The sequence below is a fragment of the Mandrillus leucophaeus genome, unplaced genomic scaffold (assembly GCF_000951045.1).
Source record: "Mandrillus leucophaeus isolate KB7577 unplaced genomic scaffold, Mleu.le_1.0 Scaffold132, whole genome shotgun sequence".
NCBI classification, from domain to species: Eukaryota; Metazoa; Chordata; class Mammalia; order Primates; family Cercopithecidae; genus Mandrillus; species Mandrillus leucophaeus.
This window is the reverse complement of record NW_012101277.1, coordinates 1,052,030-1,062,229: the sequence shown is the minus strand read 5'-3', so window position 1 is coordinate 1,062,229 and position 10,200 is coordinate 1,052,030. Positions and strand designations below refer to the sequence as shown.

Here is a 10,200-nt window from a genome sequence, read left to right as displayed (position 1 = left end):
AAAAAAAAAAAAAAAAGTTAAATTGGATGAATGAATCTTTTAAAAATACAGAATAAAAGTTAGGTATAGGGCATACGTATAGAGTTGGAAGTCAGTGAATCTACGAGCTAAACAATGTGAGCAAAAATTTTGAAATAAGATGTTCCTGCAAATTGCACCTCTGCCCAGGAACGGACTACCTGTACTCATGAAAAATCAGGCCAGAGGGTAAATGCCTTGAATTCTTTGTTTGGGGCTCACATATGGTGAGAAACTTGTAAAGAACAAGATTATTACATGTGCTACTCTCTTGAGAAGATGCTAGCACAGTCTTTCTTAGTCTCACCAGACCAGCAGCAGAGGCTGTGAGAGAGCGAGATGAAGAAAATTTCACAGGGCACAGAAAACTCCATCCCTTACACACCAGCAAGCTTCCTCCTTCCCAAGTCCATTAAAAAACAAGAACTGGACTTTGAAGTTTTCTTATCATTGTTACTAATCTCAGCCAACTCTCAGCAGTTTTTTTGTTGTGTAGACATTTTTGCTGAGCACAAATAATAAAATGGGACCGTTTCCTGTGTAGAGAGTGCAGCTACTTGCCCAGTACAACTAGCATTCATTTTTTATGCCTGTAAGATGAGAGTTTTCCCCACCCCCTCAGCTTTGTATTAGGAATGTTGATGCCTGTACCTATACCTGTACCTCTATTCAGTAAGTAATTATTAGTTTCAGAAAGTAGCGGGGAGAAAAACCACCCTGTAGATTAATATTTATGTTTCAAAGAGTCTCCTTAAAACAAAGACATAGTGTTAAGCAGGCCAGCTGGAAAATTTCTTAGTCATGTTTGATGTATCCACATTAGATTTGATTTCTGACCTAGAAAGGAAATTTAGCAAGCTCTAAGTCACCTTATGCTCCATTAAATAGAAAAAAAATATTTCAAACGAAGGAGAAACTTTGAAAATTGAAACTAAGGAGCATATAATTTAAGAACAGATAGAGAAATATCCTATGCGTCTTAAATAGTAGAGTTTTTAAAAAGTAATTTAGACAGAGCCGTGAAAGTGAAATAATTTTCTTGTACATGAGCTCTTTATGCAGAGACCTCATTTGGTTTAGCAGGTTTTTCTGAGCATCTCTTATGGGCAGGAGACTACGATGACAGGTGTTGAAAAGGCTGCAAAGATGAAGAAAAACTAGTCCTGGTGCTCAAGGAGGTCACAGTTTATCCAAATTTGTATGGCACTATATAATGCTTCTTATTGAGACAGGGCCTCTAGGACCAGTACCTCTACTGAGTTCATTTATTAATCCATTCAACAAAGCATCTTTAAAATGCCTGGCTAGGGGAGCAGAGCTAAAAGACATGTCCCTGCCTGCAAGGAGCTCATTACAGTAATTAACAGTTACCACGCTAAACGGAACTGGAAGGCTGGAGATCTTAACTCTACCTAGGGGATGAGGAAATTCTTCACAGCTAGGGGAACACTTGAAGTGAGACTTGTAGGAGAAGGAGGCATTCATCAAACGGAAGGACAAAGAGCTATTCCAGGAAAGGAGAACATGAGCATGTTCCGGGAAAGGAAAGAGTTTGATATGATTGGACCAGGGATCGTATGGGAGTGGGTGATGGGATGTGAAATTAGAAAGGATGGTCATTAAGAAGGGACTTTGTATGTCTTGCTAAAATGTGAGGATGTGTATTTTGTAAGTCAAAGTCAAGGGCTTGATAAAGTGGATAGAAACCTAGGGCTGAGTCAAACAGATTCGGATTTGAATTCCAGCCCTTCTGCGTACTTGCTTTGTGATCTTGGGAGATCATTCCAGAGATTCAAGAGCAGGCTGTCCATTCTTGAGGGAGCAAGAAAGGCAAAATTGGGCAGAGGGAGAGGCTGCACCTGTGAGTGCTCTGGGGCTGGCATGGCCTTTGGAGTGATCTCATATCCAGGCAAGGAGTCCTGGCCTTTGTTTTGGGGAGGGATTAAGTAATCTTGGAGTGAGGCAGCTCCCATTGGTGGACGGTAATTCCCAGAGAGGGATCAGCTGTGAGTTTCAGCAGCTAGCAGCCAGTATTCCCAGTAGTTGGAGGAATGAGTCGCTGGCTCTTGAGGAATGGCCTGGAGAATGCACAGTAGACACACACACACACACACACGCACACACATGCAGAGAGAAAGACAGAGACAAAAACAGATATGCCTACTTGCTTGCTACTAGAAGTTCTCTTCTTATCCAGACTTTCTGGTTCTCAAAGAATTTCATCCTTGGAAACTGCCTATTTACAGTGGATTCCTGGTTACTTTGGCATTTAGTAGGGGGAATGCTCCATGCTTCCTGAACAGCTTTTTCATTCCTAAACATTGCTGACCACGTGGAAGGGTAACAAGTCATTACAATTGCAGGTGGGAAGTTCTGCCTTCCTTGAGCGAGTATAGCACACTACGCACCTCACCTTCCCATCAGTGTTATTGCCGGAAGAGGAAAGAATAAGAGAGGCAAAGGGCACAAAGGAGAGATCAGAGTTTATAGAGGAGTAAGATCAACCCCTAGGACACATTTGTCATCTGAAAGAATAAAAAGCCAGAATCTATATCTACCAAGTCCAAAGAATTCCAGGTCCCTTTAGATTAGAAAGCAAGACTAGTCTTTTCTGCCTTTTTTTTTTTTTGTACCCATTTATGCCTGAGGTTGCAATTTTTTAAATTTTTACAGTTAGAACTTGGCGATGACCTTGACCAGTAAGATACAAATTACTCCCATATGCTTAGTGTTCCAATAGTGGAACACTAGGCATAAATGGGTTTTAATCACCAATCTTCCTCTTTTTTAGCTCTTCTTCCATTGTTATGGTTCTAGGTCAGAAGCCTATTTTCTATCAAAATGGAAAGAAATTATTAGCGTGAATCTGAAGCAGCCTTTAGAACTGCTGTGGAGTCATTAGTGAGCATAATGCTTGTTTTCCTTGGGAGAAGATTTTGAGACGTCCTCATGTTTCAATAATATCCCCATGTCTATATGGAGCTCCAAATCAATACTGTGTATCTGATAGTTCTGGCCTCTTAAACAGCCATATCTTTTACAGTTTCCTCAATGACAAAAAATCCTGTTACCCAAATTATTCTCTCTGATAAGGAGTGTGGAGCAGGTAATTTCAGGAATTTTTTTGTGTGTAAATGGATATAATAATCAAGAAGACACTTGTAGAAATACTCAATTCCATGCAGAGTTATAGGGAACAACTTCAAGACTTAAATCTTAATTACATCAAAACCAGTTATACACATAGTTGCCTAAACTTGAAAGTTTTCAACAGGTTAAAAAAAAAAGTGAAGCATTTTAAAAACAACAACATTCAACTATTCAAATACTGATTATTTTAGATTTATGCCTTTAAAATTCTAAATGAAGCCTATTGGTCAAAATAAGCTTTTAGGTTCTGAAATCAGATATTCTGGGTATGAATCTTGGCTTTCCCACTGTTGGGAACTGTGTGGACTTGGGAATATTTGTAAATAAGCCTCAGTTTCTGCAGCTATAAAGTGGATATAGTAACCTACTCCAGATAGTCGTTTAGAGGATTCATGAGTTATATATGGAAAGCCACTTAGCCTAGTGTCTGGACTTAATAAGTCCTGATAACTTTCATCTAATATCTTTATTATTATCTATAGTATAAGCACTTATTCTATATACCAGAATAATTATGTAATGTGAGATTATACCAGATATTATACCAAATGTATCCTCATTCCAAGGAGAGTATAGTTTTCACAATGATATGAAAAACACTTCCAGAGAATAAATTTTATTTTCTACTTATTATGAAGTTCCAAACAATATTTGTAAGCAAACAGTGATAAGTGCCCTCACAACAGCATTGCTTGTGGCTAAATTAAAATTTTTGTCCTCACCTTTGAACATTTAGTGGGAAATCAGGGAGTATCCAGGTGAATGTCCAAGCTGACCAAGACTCCATGCCTCTCAAATCCCCCACAGCCATTTCACGTGGAGAGCCTTACCTTTGAGGCTTGATTTCTTCATTCATTCAACAAAAGAGTTATTTAATTCCAGACCTTCTACTAGATAGAGACAATGTAAACACAGACAGGAGAGTACTCTGCTTTTACCCTCTTAAGTTCTGCTTAGCTATTTTAAGAGAAGGTCAGAATTTAGAGGCTCCTGCTACACAAGGGCTTGTTTCATTCTCAACCCTCACTTGTTTCCCAAAGAACCAGGGCTGATGTGCCTCTTGCCCTGTTCTCCAGCCTTGCCTTCTGCAGTCATGAGCTTTTGCTTCCTTCTTTCCATTACTCAAGCTGAAACAGAGTGCTCTGCATCTGGTTTGGTTCTGCAGCCAGAAAATGTGCAGTTCCTATGCTACACATAAAAATGTAATTAATGTCATCTGTCACAGTTGCAGGACAGGCTATACAGCCAGCTTGCAATAATCACTTTATTTAAGCACCTAATCACAAGGTGTTATTTACCAATTTTAAGAAAGTTAATAGAAGTATGTAGTTTGGAGGTATACCATCAAATGGTGGCATTTGAATATGTTAGTTTATCTCTATGGGTTTTAAATTATCTGGAAGTCTATCGTTTCCCCAAAGATGGTTTTAAAATCATTAATATGTTCTTATCCTTCCTGGGTTTGCATAATTACATGTACAATATAATTCATTTTGTTTCTTCACCAATAATGATGATATTTGTAAGCTGCCACTTACTGAGTTTTAGCTGTGTGCCAAGCACTGTACTCTACATTTTCGTAAATTAACTCACATATCCTCACAGCTGCCCGGTGAACAGGTATTATATCCACACTTCAGGGATAAGGAAACAAAATGCTCAGGAGTATAAATTGCAGCGTCAGGCTGACTAGCATGTATTCTTGTCTTTGCCCGTATGTCTTAGATAGTTCATAGCTGCTATGTACTCTGTTGGTATTTCTTGGTGGTAATTAGAGATGTCACCCAATGCATAGAGTCAGAAACTTCTGAGAAATAGGACACTATGGTTCTTGTCCTAGTCATTTCTTATGAAAAGACTGAAGAATGATATTCTGGGAAGAGGCACAAAATCTGTCAGTCATCCAAGTTATAGGGAGGGACTCAAAGCAGCAGAAACTGGCCCCAAATCACTGAGAATAACCCCTCTTTCTCATAAGTGCCACAGGTTGTCAGAGTCAGACTCACAGAAATTCAGTTAGCTCACTTTAGGTATTGCTGATTGTGTGGCTTAATCTGAAAGAAAGGAGAGGTTACTAGTAAGATTCATACTTATTTTTTATTTTGATCAAAGACAGCTCTATTCTATTTAAGTACCCCAACGTGAAAAACAAAGCAAAGATATTTTATGAAGGAGAAATGCTGTAGTTTCAAATACACCATTTAAAATAAGTTAATATTCAAACATGTTTTAGTAGAAGTTAATAAAAGATACCACTTGACTACAAATCTCTAAGGCTCTGACCTTGTTTTTTTTAAAAAAAAAAAGGCCCATAAGTTAAAAGCATCTGAAAACTATCAATCTATATATGTGAAAAAAGAACCTATTTCTCTTTGAATATAAAAATATATATGGATTGTAGACATTTAGAAAACACTAAAAATATAAAAAGAAATAATAATTACCCATATTAACACTACCTACTTTTAAATTTTAGGCTCTATCTTTTCAATATTTATATGTGTATAATATATTTAAATATGTACGTATATATTTTACATTATTGAGATTTCATTCTATATGGCTTGGAAAGGTGCCATTTTCATATAGAATTATTAGTATTTCTCACATCTGGAAATAGACTACCTCACAACTACATAGTACTTTACTTTGTGCATGGCCATGTTAGTTTTCCGTTGTTGGACATTTAAATCTATGATTTTTTTTTTCTTATGCTACATTCTTTGAAGTAGAATTACCAAGTTGGAGGGTGGCCTTTGAATTTTGTTAGAATTTCATGTCTTGAATTAAATTCTTACCATTTGCTTTTCTGGAATAATGATGGTCATGGTTGTCATTTACAGACAAGTCATATATTCGCTGAAAAATTAATTGACTATTTTATTAGCAGTAAGCTACCACATATAATTTAGTGTACTTATATAACAGTAGTAAATAATATAACAAGAAGAACTTTTTCAAAGCATTTTAGTGCAGTGTTGCAGAAGAATTAAATGGTATTCCGGTGGCCTCAAGGGGCAGCTTAATTATTGATAGGGCCTGGATAAATAAGAATAGTTCAAGCTAACACTGCTAGCTGGTTCTCTTGGGTTTTATCAACCCCATGACTAGCTTTCTTTCTTTTTTTTTTTTTTTTAAGAAATAAGCCAAAACTAAACTATCATTTTTTGCAATGATGTAATTTTCTGAAATATTTTAGAACATATTTTTAATTTATATTTCTGAATTGCTTATCAGGATGGCAAGCACATAATAAGTGCTCTCTGAATAGCAATTATTGGTGCTGCTGTTCTTGGAGTTACATTGTTGCCTTTATTATTTAGTAACAACAGGATATGTGTGATTGGCCTGGCTTTAACTTTAATATAACAAGAGGAAGTACTGAATACTGAAGGCAACTGTAACACAATGGTAAGTATTTGAGTATCTAAACACAGAAATGGTACAATACAATTACAGTGTGCAAGATAAAAAATGATACACCTGTGTAGGGCAGCTCCATTCTAATCTTATGGGACCACTGTCATTGAGGACAATAACAGCTATACAGGTTTGTAGCCTTGGAGCAGTGGATTATACCATATAGACCAGGTGTGTAGTAGACTATACCATCTGGGTTTGTGTAAGTACACTCTATGATGTTCACACAACAATGAAATCGCCTAATGATGCATTCCTTAGAATATGTCTCTATTGTTAAGTAATGCCTGCCTGTACTTGAACTCATAATTACATTGAGACAAGTGGTCAAGGAACACTTGAAAACTTATTTTTTAGCTAAAATTAAAATCTAGAAGGGTAAATTGTTTTAAATGGATATCTCTAAGTTACTTTTGTTTTATTCTGTTTGCTAATCTGTAGTTTCTAATTTCACACAATGAACATGTTGTATAATAAAACACACAATAAAACAGTTATTTTTTGTAAACTGAAATCTGAAGGAAAAGGTTTGGTCCAGGTATACCAGTGTTTGTTTGCTGTAAAGGAGTGGGAAAACTCTATCCAGTAAATAATTCATCCCCAAATGCTGTTTATTAATGGAGAATCTGCCTATTCTATGGGTCCAGTTGAAAATTACACTTGGATTATGCACTCTTAAGATGGTTAAAATAGGAAGACATGAGATCAGAGGACTTCTGACTAAGACAGCAGATTCTACATGGGCTTCAACCACCTTACTTCCCAAATTATCTGTTAAATGACCCATCAAATACATAAATAGGAAAAACTAGAATAATTATTTCAACTTCAAGCAGAGCCCATCATTCCTTTGCACAAATCTTCTAATGACTCTCACCACACTCAGAGCAAAAGTCTACATCCCTACCTCCCTCCCCCAGCTTTATTCTTCTTTATAGCACTTATCCCTTTGTGACATACTATATATTTACTTAATTATTTGTTGACTTTCTGTCTCCCCTCAATTCCAGTGAAAGTTCTTAAGGGAAGAGACCTTCATGTTGTTCACATGTTGAACATGTTGAACATGTTGAACATGTTGAAACAATGACTGGCACAGAGTAGGTGCTCAGTAAATATTTATTGAATGAATAAGTAATGAATAAAGATTTACTTCTGCATTAGAAACCAAAGATAGTGGCATTTACATAACACAAGTTTCAAGGCATTTCAGCAAGACCCAGCATTAGCAAGGCTAGGTTTAAGCAACACTATAATGTACAACCTACTTCCCGAGAGAAAGAAACCAGAGTGGGTCCTAGTAGCAACCCACCTTCACAGGTCAGCTAGGAGACTGATGACTCTCATCGCTGGAGCATCCTCTCTGTTCTGTCACAGATTGGTAGCCCTGGGACCGTGGTGTTAAGAAGCACCACACTTTGCTCTAATCAGCCATAGGCACCATGAAATTCACCGGAAGGTTCCCATGGCACAGTTTCCCACCTAACTCCCCCAACTGAAAATTGCTCTTACGATTATCTTCTTTTTCATCATTCCTTGAGATATTTGGAAATCCAGTCTATATAAAAATTACTCAAGAACTATCAGTCAAAATCAAGCTCAGCCTCCCATTTACTCTTAAGACAATACCAGGCAAGCATGGACTTCCTTAGAGAGATAATTATGCACATACTTACAGGGATAAGTATGAATAAACAGAGACGAATACATAGTTCCTCTAAATATATGCTATAGTTTATTCATTCATTCTTCAGTAAGTACTTATTTGAGGCTTTCTTTGTCTCAGGCATTTGTCAAGATGTTGGGGATACAGCAGTAACCGCCACAGGCCTTCTCCCTACCCCTTGGATCTTACAGTGGGACAGTACAGGCAATTACAGTCTTAATTACAGAATAGCATGTTAATTGTACAGTAAGGAGAGAAGGCCCTTACTTCTTAGGACTTGGAGATCAGGAAAGCTGCAATTTGAATCAGTTATTAAGAGTTAGCTGGAGAAATGATGGGAAAGGAGCAGAAAACTCTTTCAGGAAAAAACAGCATGTGTGAAGAATCACATGCCATGAGAGATTTCATGGAGGACAAGGGTGTTCTTTGTAGGTGAATCAAAGAATGGGAGAGGGCAGATGGCAAGAGAGATGACTGGAGAAATAAGAAAGAGTTGAAATTAAAGGCCATGTTGAGGAGTTCGAGTTTATTCTAAGAACAGTGGAAAGCCATTCACAGGTTTAAACACGAGAGTGACGTGATTCACTTTCAGTGTGCCTGGAGTGTGGAGAGTGGATTGAAAGGTAATAAGACAGAAAGACTCAGTTTGCAGCTCTTAGAACTAATCCAGATGAGAGATGACGATGCTTTTCCTTGGTTGTGGCAGTAGAAGCAGAGGAGCAGGTGGATTCGAGTGGTGTGTTGGAGATAGAATATGTAATGTAGGCCTGGGTAATTGATTGGCTGGGTGGGAGAGGAGAGAGATGTAGAGGGAGCAGTCAGAGGTGACACCCAGGCTTAGGCAGTTGTCAGGATGATAGGTGTCATATGAGAGGAGAAGGCTCGGGGCACAGAGGCTGTGATGGGAAAGGGATTGTGGAAAACATGGTGTTTACTTTTGGGTGTGCCTGTGGATAAGTGGGTAGAGAAGCCCCATAAGCAGACCAAGAACTTCAGGAGCGAGATCAAGACTAGAGAGTTGAGAATCTTCCACCTTTGGCAGGTCATTAAAATCCTGGGAGTAGTTGAGATAAACCAGGGAGAACATATAGGGTGAGGAGGGAAGAGTAAGGAAAAACTCACAGAAAAACTAGGAATTAAAGAATGAGAAGAAGAAACATATCCTATAAAATGACTGAGAAGGATCAGCCAGAGAGGTGAGAAGAAACGCAGGTGAGTGAGGTGTCCAGAAAGCTAAGTGAAGAAAATGCCAGGAGGGAGGGGTCAATATGCAAAGGCCATGACGTCCACTGAACTGAGCAGCAAAGGGTCATTGATTATCTCTGTAAGAGCAGTCTGGGCAGAATGGTAGATGTTGAGCGAGCAAATTGGGACAGCAAATGTGGACAGTATTGTCTAGAAATTTGCCTGTAAAGAGGAGGAAAGATAAGGGAGGTATTTGAAGAAGAACATTGGTCAAGAAAGGTTTTTTTTTGTTGTTGTTGTTTGTGTTTGTTTGGGGTGTGTGTGTGTGAAAAAAACAGGATGTTAGGACAAACTAGTTTAAAATGTTGAGGAGGGCCAGGCCTGGTGGCTCATGCCTGTAATCCCAGTGCTTTGGGAGGCCAAGGCGGGAGGATCACTTGAAACCAGGAGTTCAAGACCAGCATGGGCAACATAGCAAGACATGATTTCTGTAGAAAAAATATTTAAAAGTTAGCCAGGCATGATGATGTACACCTGTACTCCCCCAACTACTTAGGAGCCTGAGGAGGGAGGATTGCTTGAGCCCAGGAGTTCAATGCTACAGTAAGCAATGAATACACCACTGCACTCTGGCCTGGGCGACAGAGTGACGCTCTGTCTCTAAAAAAATCCAAAAATAATATGTTGAGGAAAAGGAGCCAAAAAAAGGGAAGCTTGACATTTTAGGAGAGAACAGGTGTAACTGATTGACCCAAGACTCT

At 38.3% G+C, this 10,200-nt stretch overlaps 1 protein-coding gene across 1 annotated transcript in view; it reads left to right on the top strand.

Moving 5' to 3' along the window:
• The window catches only part of SRGAP1 (SLIT-ROBO Rho GTPase activating protein 1), a 193,514-nt gene that overhangs the window by 25,626 nt on the left and 157,688 nt on the right, over nucleotides 1-10,200 (top strand). The gene's annotated exons all lie outside the window — the stretch shown is intronic.